The sequence below is a fragment of the Ammospiza nelsoni genome, unplaced genomic scaffold (genome assembly GCF_027579445.1).
Source record: "Ammospiza nelsoni isolate bAmmNel1 unplaced genomic scaffold, bAmmNel1.pri scaffold_54, whole genome shotgun sequence".
Classification (NCBI taxonomy): domain Eukaryota; kingdom Metazoa; phylum Chordata; class Aves; order Passeriformes; family Passerellidae; genus Ammospiza; species Ammospiza nelsoni.
Window position 1 is genome coordinate 1,551,918 of NW_026683192.1, and position 8,376 is coordinate 1,560,293.

Here is an 8,376-nt window from a genome sequence, read left to right on the forward strand (position 1 = left end):
ATCTGAGATTCTTTAGAGAGGGATATTGATGTTTCTGTGTTTGTATATGGGCTGTACGGTTGTAGTAATATGTAATAAATTTAATTGTTAAACTTCAATTCAGTAACTTCAATATTTGTGTACAGTGATTTGTTGCAGAGGGTTGCATTAAAGTAATTTTTTTTTCACTGAAGTTGATATTTGTATATATTTACATAGCACAATTCTCAGAATAAATTAGATTTTAATCATAAATTGATATTTCTGTGTTTCTATATTGGTAGCACAGGTGTTCCAATTTAAAATAAATTTCATTTTTAAACATAAGTTAATGTTTGTGTATTTGTATATTAGTAGTGCGGGTGTAACTATCTGCAATAAATGCAATGTTTCAACTGAAGTAAGTGTAGATTTGTGCTACCCAAAGCCATGGGCAGATGTAAATGCTGGAGGATTTTGGCCATGCAAATCTCCGGCCATGCCCAGCACATGCCCCACCTGCACTCAGGCTGGGCAGGGGAAGCGCAGATTTGGGCTGGCAGCAGAGCCCCACGTTGGCTCAGAACTCGCTGCAGAGGCTGCTGAGAAAACTCCGGGGCTCCATGAGCACAGAATCCAAGCAGGAGCCACCCGGGGAGGACAAATTCCCCATCCCACAGGCAGCTCTTTAGGAAAGTGCTCCAAGTGTCCCCCTGAAGCTCATCCCAGAGACCAGAAGCCAGCAGGGATCCTGAGCCAGCTCTGCTGCCTTTGGCACCACTTTGGCAAATGAGCTGCAGCAAGGGGGAGGCAGCAGCGACTGTGACTGCTGCAGGCTGGGGATGAAGGAAGGGCCATGGACGCAAGTGCTGAGATGCTGCAAAATCCAGAAGGAGGCTGGAGAGCTGGGAATCAACTTGGCATTTCAGTGCCAAACTCTCACAGACACTGAAATGATGGAATCCCTTTGTGTGAAGTGACCTGGAAGAACTGACAGGGAGTTGCTGCTAGGATCAGCAGTAGCAGAAAGCAAAAATGTACAAACACTAGGAGATCGTCTAATACGCCCACAAGCAATGGCTTCAAAAATGATCTCATATATTCAATATATTATAATATTTATAATATGTTATTATATTATATTATTATATATTATTAATTATGTTATGTTATGTTATGTTATGTTATGTTATGTTATGTTATGTTATGTTATGTTATGTTATATTAGTCAAAATATATACTATATAATATGCATGAAATTTAATGCACATGTATTTTTGGACAATTTTTTTTAAAATATATATTTTCATTTAACATATCTATTTGAAATAGTCTTTCAGCTTGGGAGAGCGAAGATTTACAACAGTGCAAAACCATCTGCCCACACAGCAGTCAGCCCCCAGGTGCGTGCATGCACACCCACCCACTGTGCTTGCTCTTCTCAGCATCTCGGGGCTGCTGTTTGCACAGAATTGGGGAGAATTTAACTCAACAGAGCCACGAGTGGGGTGTCCAGGTTGTCATGAACACTCATGTGGCAACGAACAACACAGAGCTCTCAAATCACATTATCACAGATTATTTCATTCCTGCTGGGCACTGTGGAACTCTTAAAAGACACAGAAAAGGGGTGGAAAACATTGGCATTATGCTACTGCTGGTGTCTTCCTGGAGGAAAATATGTTGGGTTTCTTCAGGTGGTAGCTTTCCAAAACCTAGGAAAACTGCTCAGCACTGGTAGCCCAATTGTGAATGGTTTTCTTGACTTGGCAAAGCTGGGGTGTTACCAATGGACTCTGTCCTTGGTCCAAATCACCTGCCCTCACCTGCAGACAAAAGCACCACCAGCTACAGCAGCAGCTACATCAGTCAGTTTTCTCAAAAAGCTGTGTTAAACTTGGGAGAGGAAAGGAAAACACATCAGACACTGTGGATTAATGACAAGACTCTGAGGAACAGTTCCAAAGCAAAGGGCAGCAGCTTCTCTCTGGGGCACTCCTTGTGCTCCAAGGCAGCCGGGCTGCCCTGGCTGCCCAGGACCCTGCGCCCCGCGGGCTCTGCAGAGCTGCACAGCGGGGAGGCAGCTTCGGGCACCTCAGCCCCTGGGCAGGAGGGGCTGCTTGCTCTGCAGGGCTGCCTGGGGGCAAAAGCAGGGTGCTGGCCTTCTGCTCTGGGCCCCAGCCTGGCCTTGCAGGCCTAATCCTGTTCCCTGTTTCAAATGTGCTAAAGAAAGACTTGTTTGTTTCCAGCTCTGCACAGGTGTGATTTGCACCACAAAATACTGAAGGGCTAAGGCCTGAACAACAGACCCTGACTGAAGCCTCAACAACAGGACCTGAGCCAAAGCTGCCCTCTAGGTGACCTTCCCAAACCAATGTTCCATGTATCTGCTCCTTAACCAAGTGTTATTATCAAAAGGATTGTTGCATCCATTTACTGGTGAAACACGTCTTCACCTTTCTGCATGAGGAAAATTGACATGGCCACACCTGGCCTTGGTTCCTCCTTGAGCCCTGGGCAGGCTCAGGGAGAAAACCAAGAGGAGAATGACACCAGCTGTGCCCCAGCAGAAGCTCTGGCACATTGCTCGTCCAGCACGATCAGAGCCGGGCTACTCTCACAGCACACTCGGGAGCCTCGTGGCCACCAAAGGTGGAGGCACCGCAGGATTTCCCAGTTCCCGGCCATGGCTCTACAGGGCTGGGCTGGGACAGCTTCCCCCAGCTGATGTGCAGCTCTGGATGAAGGGGAAACCATTGGGGTACCTGGTGATGGATCTTCCTGAATCACCAGAGGCACCCTTTTGTAATAATGCTGAGGTGCATTGCTTAGCTTATCCTTTCCTGACTCTTTCTTGCATTAGTGCATTACAGTAAATCACACTGTTCCTTTAGCTGGTGTCTGTGTCTGCATCTCTGACCCTCTCCACCATCAAAACAAACACACAGCCAGTTTAGCATGAGACCTGCCTCTCTGCCAGCCCATCTCTTGGCAAACACCCCTGGTGGCCATCTCCACAAATGAAATTCCCACTTTGCAACTTCCTTTTCTGCAGGCAGGTGAGAAAAGGAGCCACTCCCAATTCTAGACACCTCTGGAAACCAGCTGCTTTCAGCAGTCACAACCCTGAAGTATCAATCTCCTTCCTTAGCCAGCCACAGGGAGCTCCCACCAAGAGTTCTTTTGTGCAAGGATACCCACAGAAGAGCTGGAGAAGGGAGCAGTTTGAAACACAACTGTTTCAGAGTTTAAACCTGCCTTTATCAAATGAGCACACACCAACCTGTCCCAAAGTGAAAGCAGGCAGGAAAGAGAAGCTCCTCTCCCACAACAGCAAACTCTGTGCTTCCTTCTGTTCCAGCTGGAGAGTAGAGGTCATGGGCTGCACCTCACTTTGGGAAGGAGCCCTGGGAATTGGCCTGATCTGGGAGGGCAGCAAAAGGAATTCCCCAAAAAGTAGGAAAAGATTCTCTGAAAGCATTAGATTATGACAGTATTTCTGAAGGAAAGGAAAAAAAAAAAAGAACGGGGAACTTCAAAAAGTTCCCAGACTGAAATTTGTTTGCCAATACACCAACCCCAAAGTCTCTGTAGTGTGTCATGAAGCTCAGGAATGTAGAGAGCATTTTGAGCAGACACTGGATCGAAGCAAGGTGCACAACCCTGCATAGGTTGCCTTAGACCAGAAGCATGCTGCCCTTGGGCAAACAATATAAAGAAGTTTGCCAAGATGTACCCCAGGAAAAGAGATGTGAAGCAAGATGTTCTAGGGATGTGAAGAAAAGATATGGGGCAGAATGTTCTGCTGACACTTTTGCCAATCTATGTACCTGACCAAAGATATGTTGGCTCTTTGTCCTATACATAACACTTTGTAACCACTTATAAGTATTCTCCCATTGCTGAACCCTGCATTAGCATATAAATGTACCCTGAGATTTGCAATAAACTGAGTATCGATCATTACCTCCATGAAGATTGATCTCTGCTTGCGGAGGGCTCCTTTCTCTATTACCCCTCTCCTTTTCCCCGTCTCTCTCCCATACACCTTGTTTCTCTATCTGGCGTCCGTATACTTTCTTTCTTTACAGGAATGAACTTGCAAGGCTTGGATAAACACCACTGGTGTCCGTCCCCCAGAGCACGAGCAGCTCCCCAACAAGACTTCAAGACTAAGGGACAAAGCTTCCCCCTTCAGCTCTCCACAGCAGCTCTAGGGAGTCTCTCCCCACTGCCAGATCTCCTTTGTCAGTCTACAGTGACAAGAGTTGGCTGCAGGAGGCATTTGCATTGGAGCTCTCCCCAAATGGGGGGAAAAAAAAGAAGAGGTGGTTCCTGTGGAAATACAAAGGCAACGCTGCTTGGGAAGACACCAGTGTGAGTTTGCTACAGCTCTAGGCCAAAAATCCCTTGAAGAAAGCAACATCCATCCATGGGGCAGCACTTTGGCTTTGATATCAATGCTAACAAAATTGCTTCCCATTCCTGCTGCTGTAGCTGACTCTGAATCACGAGAAATGTGCCAACTCTGCCAAAGACAGGCAGACATAGTGAAATAAAACCAGCTAGTCTGTGGAAAAGGAGACCAAATGAATGTTTTCTAATCACCCCTTTTCGTGCATTTCCCAGCCAAAACAGAGCAATGTCCTTCCTCTCTGTCACCGATGGTGACCCAGGCACGGGATGCAGAGTGGGGATAACCTGCTGTGCTGTGCCGTGCCGTGCCGTGCTGTGCAGAGCCGAGCCGAGCCGAGCCGAGCCGAGCCGAGCCGAGCCGAGCCGAGCCGAGCCGAGCCGAGCCGAGCCCGGCCAGCCCCGGAGCCGCCCCGCCCGCGCTGTGCCCGCAGCCCCGGCTCTGCCGCGCGCGTCCCCGCGGGCCCGAGCGCAGTGCTCCCCTCGGGCCGCGCGCCGCCGGCGCAGCCGCGGCCGTTGCGCTGCGGTCGTTGTGGCCACAGTCGGTGACCGATGCCATGGCGGAGCTGCCGCTGCCCGCCGGGCTCAGCGCCCGCACCTTCCCCGCCAAGCTCTGGTGCCTGGTGAACAGCCCCCGCGTCCGCTCCGTGCGCTGGGACAGCCGCGCCCAGGGGCTGCTCATCGACCGCTCCCTCTTGGAGCGGGAGCTGCTCAGCTCGGGCCGCGCCCACAGGGGCCGTGGCCATGGGCCGGCCCCGGTCCCGCACACCTTCAGGGCCACGCAGTTCCGCAGCTTCGTGCGGCAGCTCTACCGCTACGGCTTCCACAAGGTGCCGGGCTGGCTCGGCTCGGCTGCGCCGGGTGATGCCGGGGCCTGGCTCCACTACAGCAACCCCTGCTTTCGCCGCGACCGCCCCGACCTCCTGCTCCGCATCAAGCGCCGGAGCGCGGCCAACAGGCAGCGGCCGGCGGCGGGCCGGGATGGCCGCAGGCGCCCGCCCCGCGGCTCCCAGCAGCTCCCCGGGGCGCGGCCGCTGCCGGTCGGGCGGCACGGGCGCGGTCGCTTCACGCCGCTGCCCAGGGAGCGGCCGCCGCTGCCGGCCGGGCGCCCGCCCAGCGGCTTCCTCCTGCTGCACAGGGAGCGGACGCTGCCGAACGGGCGGGAGCTGCGCAGCCCCCGGCCCGGCCGCCTCCAGCAGCACCCCGGGGAGCGGCCGCTGCTCGCCCGGCGCCCGCCCTGCGGCTTCCACCTGCTGCACAGGGAGCGGCCGCTGCCGGCCCGGCGGGAGGGGCCGAGCCGCTTCCAGGAGCTCTACGGGGAGCGGCCGCCGCCCGCCGAGCGGGCGGTGCTCGGCATCCCGCCCTGCCACTTGCTCGGGCTCCACGGGGAGCCGCCGCTGCCGCTCGGGCGGGAGGGGCCCCGCAGCCGCTCGCAGGAGCTCTGCGGGGAGCAGCTGCCTCCGGCCGAGCGGGAGGGGCTCGCCATCCAGCCCTGCAGCTTCCAGCAGCTCCACAGGGAGCAGCAGCCCCCAGCTGACGACGCACGAGGTAGGAAAAGAGTTGTAGCCTTGTTTTTCCAAAAGGTCCTGAAAAGTGACCGTTTGAAGTATTTTGCCGCAAGGCTCTGCCATTCTCGGCCAGAAGTTGTCAAGCCTACTAGGAAGGGGCACCTAGGAGGCCAAAAGATTCTCTGCTTGGTTTTGCTGCGTGCTTCCCGTGATGTTTGGTCCACAGCAGCACTAGAGCTCTGTGTCCCACAGCCACGTTGTGGAGCCTGACCAATGTGTTTGTATTCTTGCAGCCACCCTGGGCACTTTAGGGCCCAGCACTCCACCCGGCAGTGCAGCCTGTGCAGCATGGACGGCCTCCAGCTCAGCACAGAACGCACCTGGGGAGGAGGAATGGCCACCAGCAGATCTAGGCCTTGCTGTAGAGAAAATGATTCGGGAGATCAGGAGGTCCCTGTCTGAAAGATCTCCCTCTGTGCAGGTAATTCCATTGGATGGGGATAAAAGGGCTGGACTGAGAGCTTTTGAACGTTGTTACACGGTTGAGAAGCAAAGGCTTCTTTAATTGAAATTACTTCATTATTATTTAGCTATTGAATTATTCTTGGTATTGAATTCTTCTTGGATTTCTAAAAGAGGGGATGAAAAAGAAATGAAGAAGAGGTTTTACTTGCTGGGAAAGAGGAGAAGAGTGTTGGGAGAAGTGGCACTGAAGGCCAAGTGTCCTGTGCAGGGAGGGGCATGCCAGAGGTGCCTCTGTTGCAGCTGCAGTAGATGTGGGCTGTGCCTCTTTTGGGTGGGAAGGCCAAGGCAAAGCAAGGGCTGGGCTGCAGCTGCTGCTTCCTGGAGCCTTCTACTACTGCCCCATGTGTGTCCTCCAGGCATCACCTTGACCCCCTGAATCCTGAGTTTAAAAGGCTTGTCATGTGAACTGTGTGGGCAGTGTTCCCTCCTCTGTGCTCCATGTCCTTTAGGAGTGGAGAAGGACAGTTACTGTATCCCTGATATGATTCCAGCAAAATAGTGAGTGATCTTTGGGTTCCTTTCTTTCTGTTTTTCTGTTCAGGGCAATGTTGGTGTTGCCCCTGATTCTTCAGGAGGGGAGCCTGTGAACAGAGCTGCAGCAGAGGAAGCTTCATCTGGCACCGAGAGCTGCAGGAACAGTTCCCAGGAGCCCGAGGAGCCTGGTAAGGACAGAGCCCACACTGTTTTAGAGAGCTGTGAGATGGCTGCTCTGAGCAGGGTTGGTGCTTCCTGGTGCCTTGAGTTCAAATCCTGCGCTGGCACAACCTCCCTGAGCCCTGCCCTCCACGCTTCTCCAGAGGCTCTGACACGGAGTCCTCTGCTGGGGCAGAGAGCAGGGAATAAACCTGACCTTGTGTGAGTTGTGTCACCAAGCCGTGTGTCCCAATTTTGTGCTGAAGTTGGTGGATAAATTTGCTGCAGGGTGCCAGGGAAGGCTAGGCTGAGCGACACTTGAAGGAGCAGGGGAAAAAAAAGAGCAAAAATTCAGGGTAGAAGTCCAAATCACTGACTAAATGTAGTACCAGTCTGCTGGTATTGGTCCTGGCCCACAAGAAAAACAAGGAGCACAACATCAGAGGCCAACCAATTGAAAAATCACGGTAACTCCAGTATCAGAAGGAAAAGCTTGAATGACCCCTGATTAGGAAGGCCTAAGAGGAGAGAAGGAGCACTGTGGATCCATTCCTTAGCCCAGCTGGTGCAGCCTGCAGGCCTCGTAGGGAGCTCTGTCCCTCCCAGCCCTTGCTGCCAGAGCTGATGGTCGAGTTGGAGCAGCTGCTGCTCACTGCAGAGGGCAGTTTGTAGATGGCAGGTAATGGAGCTGGTTCAGGACTCAGCTCGCAGCACCTTCAGCTTCAGCCATTTCAGTGAGGACTGAGGTCTCTCTGTCAGCTCAGAGAAAGAACAAGGCTGGGCTTCCTTGTGGCAGCTGGGACTGTCTGTGTTTCAAGCTCTCCTGGGTGCCCTTTGCACTGTGGGGGCTGGGAGTTTATCGAGATAATTCAATGCTTTGAAGCACACTTTTGAACCCTTGGAATGGTCCCTGTTCTTTTAAGGGCACATTGCTTCAAAGTGCCAAGTGAGAGTCTGCATTTCAGGTCATCTTTGACAGCCCCTGGTAGAAGGACAATTACTGCCCAAGGGAAAGGTGCACAAGGGCCAATATTGACTGAGCGTTCCCTTTGCTTCCCAGATGCCATCTGACCAACATCTCCAGGAGGGCTGGAAGAGACAGGGGAGAGCCTGTGACCATCAGGCAGGTAGAACTCCTCTGCTTGTAGATATGTTTATACATTTCTATGGTTATTTATTAGTGGTTATAGTTCCATTTATAGATGATAGTGTTCTATTTATATAGACATATATTGATAGATCTGTGTAGTTAAATGTGGATATGTATATAGGTATAGATATAATATAATTATATTTTATAATATATTTACGTTTGTAGATTTTCAGAGTTAGATTTTTC

The 8,376-nt window shown here is 52.2% G+C and overlaps 1 long non-coding RNA gene across 1 annotated transcript; it reads left to right on the forward strand.

Annotated features, from left to right (window-relative positions):
• Positions 1-6,196: 6,196 nt before the first annotated feature.
• On the forward strand, positions 6,197-8,154 carry LOC132087179 (uncharacterized). The gene is made up of 3 exons (XR_009420481.1): positions 6,197-6,360; positions 6,946-7,066; positions 8,098-8,154. It is a non-coding gene; the product is annotated as an uncharacterized LOC132087179 (long non-coding RNA).
• The last annotated feature ends 222 nt before the right edge of the window (positions 8,155-8,376 follow it).